Source organism: Nicotiana tomentosiformis, chromosome 9 (genome assembly GCF_000390325.3).
Source record: "Nicotiana tomentosiformis chromosome 9, ASM39032v3, whole genome shotgun sequence".
Classification (NCBI taxonomy): Eukaryota; Viridiplantae; Streptophyta; class Magnoliopsida; order Solanales; family Solanaceae; genus Nicotiana; species Nicotiana tomentosiformis.
In genome coordinates, this window is record NC_090820.1 from 88,322,498 (window position 1) to 88,327,022 (window position 4,525).

The following is a 4,525-nucleotide window of genomic DNA, read 5'->3' on the forward strand; positions in this document are numbered from 1 at the left end:
GCCGTCTTTGGAATATCCTTCTGCTTAACCCTCACCTGATGATACCCTGAACGCAAGTCAATCTTGGAGAAATACTTGGCACCCTGGAGTTGGTCAAACAGGTCATCAATTCTTGGAAGTGGATACTTGTTCTTTATTGTAAACTTATTCAACTGTCGATAATCGATACACATCCTTAACGACCCATCTTTCTTCCGCACGAACAAGACTGGCGCACCCCAAGGTGAAGTGCTAGGCCTAATGAAACCCTTATCCAGCAAGTCCTTCAACTGCGCCTTCAACTCTCGCAACTCTGTTGGGGCCATCCTATATGGAGGGATGGAGATCGTTTGAGTGTCAGGCAATGCATCAATGCTAAATTCAATCTCCCTTTCAGGAGGAAGGCCTGGGAGTTCATCTGGGAAAACATCTGGAAATTCATTGACCACGGGGATTAATTGTAGAGTAGGCGGCTTCGCCTCCGCATCCCTAACGCGAACAAGATGATAAATGTAACCTTTTGAGATCATCTTCCTTGCCTTAAGATAGGAAATAAACCTACCTTTCGGCGTAGCAATGTTCCCCTTCCATTCAATGGCGGGTTCACCAGGAAACTGAAACCTAACCATCTTCATACGACAGTCAACATTTGCATAGCATGAGGCCAACCAGTCCATTCCCATTATCACATCGAAATCAACCATTTCTAACTCAAATAAATTTGCCGAGGTTTGACGACTACAAATCATCACAGTGCAACCTTTATATACCCTTCTAGCAATCACAGAATCTCCTATCGGAGTGGATACCGCAAGTGGTTTACTTATCAATTCAGGTTCAATGCCAAACTTATTAGCCACAAAGGGTGTAACATATGATAAGGTAGATCCTGGATCAATTAGCGCATATACATCATAAGAAAACACAGACAATATACCTGTAACAACATCCGGAGATGACTCGAGATCTTGTCGACCTACTAGATCATAGGTTCGATTTTGAGCACCACTCGAACTCGGCACTGAACCTCTACCTCTACCACGACCTGTCGACTGTTGAAAACCTTGTGCTGGAGGTCGAACTGATGAGGAAGAACTAGACATAGATCCAGTCAGCTGAGCCATACCACCACCTCCTCTGTTAGGACAATCCCGCATCATATGGCCAGGCTGTCCGCAAGAATAGCACGCATCGGAACCTCGACGGCACAGTCCAAAGTGGGCCTTGCCGCACTGATCACAACGAGGTGTTGGGGGTCTTGTCTGACTAGTATCTCTATGAAATTGTGAGCCTGATGCCCTCAAACTCTGACCTGAACCAGAATAGGTAAATCGATCATACCGAGGCCTCTGAAACTTTGGAGGAGCACTAGCTACAGGTGGCGCCGAACTCCTCGAAGATTGGGGCCTGATACTGCCTCTGAACTCATCAGAATACCCTGCAAATCTCGCCCTCTTATGCTGGCCCCTATCTTGCTCCCTATCTGCCCTTTGCTGGCGCTTACGATCCTCTAGGGTCTGGGCATAAGCCTGAATACGGGAAATATCCATGCCCTCTACCAAGGAGGCTGTTGTGCACTCATTTATCAGATGTGGTCCCAACCTGTTCACGAACAGATGCACCCTATCACTCATCTCGGACACCATATGGGGAGCATACCTTGCTAAAGAATCAAACTGTATACTATACTCTCGTACACTCATATTACCCTGTCGAAGGTACAAGAACTTATCAGCTCTAGCTCGTCGTATCTCAACTGGCAAGTAGTGACGAAGAAAGGCCTCAGAAAATTCCTTCCACATGGCTGGAGAAGCGTTCGGACCCCTAGATCTCTCCCAACTATCATACCAGAAAACCGCTAAATCCCGTAACCGATAAGAAGCCAACTCTACTGCCTCCGTATCACTAGCATGCATAACCCGCAATGTACGATGAATCTGATCAATAAATATTTGTGGGTCCTCCTTGGGGTCTGATCCGGTAAACACTGGAGGGTCTAGATTAATAAAATCACGAACTCTCGCACTAACCGGTTTATCAGCAGCACCGGTATTCTGCCTCTGAGCCTGAGCAGCTACCAAGCTAGTCAACAATTGCACCGCACTGCGCATATCGTGGTCTGTAGTGCTAGACGGAGGAACTGGATGTACTGGGTGCCTCTTAATATCCTCTGGAGGAGACGGAGAGGTATGAGACAGCATCTCACTCTGAGCCTCACTTTGGCCTGCTCTGGCTGGAGGCACCTGAATGTTACCCTCTCCCACAGCTGTATCAAGCCGTTTACTAATCGCTTGCTTCCTAGTCGAAGGCATCGCTGAAAGAAAACAAGGTGAATATTAGATATGAACACTTACTACTCAACTCTACGCACGATCTAGATTCAGGAAGAAGGTAACAACCCTAGATGTCACGTAGCCTCCTGATTATAAATGTGGCGCGCTACACATCCATAATCAAAACTCTACTAGACACGGCTCATAGACATCCCCTAGGACAGACTTGCTCTGATACCAAGTTTGTCACGACCCAACTGGAGGGTCATGACTAGCACCCGGGCCATACTTGCCGAGCACCAACGTACATTTTATCTAACCTTCCTTATTATCTTTAAGGGCTGACAAGATCAATATAAATAGTAGACATGGATCATGAACATCCAACAATGAAAGATAATGTCATGAACATACATAACATGGGACGACAAGACTGTCAAGAAACTATATATAAGGTACGAGCTACCATGCTGCCATGAAAGACTATACAACAAAAATCAGCCGACAAGGCATTCTAAACCATATATAAGTCGACACCTGTCTATGAGCCTCTAAAGGAACATAAGTGCTACAACATTGCCAGAACAGGGCCCCGACATACCCATAATGTCTATAACAAAAATGTATACCAAGACCACGGCAAGTCCGGAGAAGGGATCTCGCCAATAACCGCTGAACTGGACAGCCTACTGTGGTGGGGGAGCTACGTCTACCTGTCTATCAGGACCTGCAGCACGACATGCAGCGTCCACAAATAAAAAGGACGTCTGTATGAATAAAGTACTGAGTATGTGAGGCAAGAAAGCATAAGTAAGAACAGTAATGTAAACAGGGATAGAGAATATACAACCTGTGACATCTGGGTACCTCTGAGGGCTACTGACATGAAATACATGATATATACATATATATACATAAACTTTTAAAACATACGCCTTTGTGGGCATCACCATCATCATATCGTACCCGGCCATAATAGGCTCAGTAAAACGTACCCGACCATCATAGGGCTCGGTAGAATCGTACCCGGCCACGTGGAGCTCGGTAAAACCCAACTGATCAGTGGTTGCACAATAGGTGCCATACCCGACCGACTATAGCGCAGCTCGGTAGAGTAAAATAGATACATATATATGATGCATGCTGGACTCATTGGAATCACATTTTGAACCTTTCGGAATGACGTAAGGTTGGTATCCTTCGTACACGTTATTAGGATTAACTCTTCATCAAGAATCTTATAAGAATCAGGAACTACCAACAACATTGATAATATAAGAATAAGAGAAGTAACATCAATATCAATCGTTTCATAAGAAGGGCAACAATGTAAGTACTGCTAGCTTCTAAGAGTAGAGTATCTTTGGGAGCTCGTTCATTACATTATGTACAATCGGAGTCGTGCAAAAGAATGAAGGGGATAGCCTCACATACCTTGTATATACTGCCCAACCTCAAGATATGCAAATGTCACGACTCCTTAGTCTACAATAAGACAAATGACACTATCATTATCGTTTAAGCGTCGTAACTATTATGTATCGACCGCAACCTAATTTACGATAAAACGGACAGCACCTCCCCTATTTATATGACTTCCCACAAGTCAATACAATCAACAAACAGCCCAAACAACATCATTAATAATCATATTGAGCCTCCAAAATAGTCCACCAACCAACAACATTACTACCAAGCCTTTCGATATATATTTCACAAGTTCTAGCTTCAACGACTTAGCTGCAACTTGGATAATCTTAAATATATATAGAGTAAGAGGTTACTTACCTTTAAACAGAAATAACAAATCCAATTTGACCTTATTTTCCACGAAATATCCCTTCAATTCTGCCACAAGAATAAGGAAGCGAAACTAGCAATTAATTCGGGTTTTTCGGCACTAGAATTACTTTAGAAGACTTGAAATCACCTAGGGTTGATATTAAAAACTTGAAGGTGTATTTACAGAACATAAAACACTTAAAACAACCTCCCACACGAGCTGGAACAACAAAAAAATCAGCAACAACAAGAAGAACAAGAAACTTACTAGCGCCACGGGATTCTTGACATTTGATTTGTGTTGTTTGCCCTTTGTTTGGGTCTTGGATCATGAGAGAACCTTGAGAGACTGTTTTTAGGGTTATAAGGTCTGAATATACTGAAAAGTAATTACTTAAAACGGGGTTGAGGTATCTTATATATGTCCATATGTCTTAAACAGCCTTTGTGGGCCCCATAGAGAGTAGCTTGCGCACTCTCGCGAAAACGCG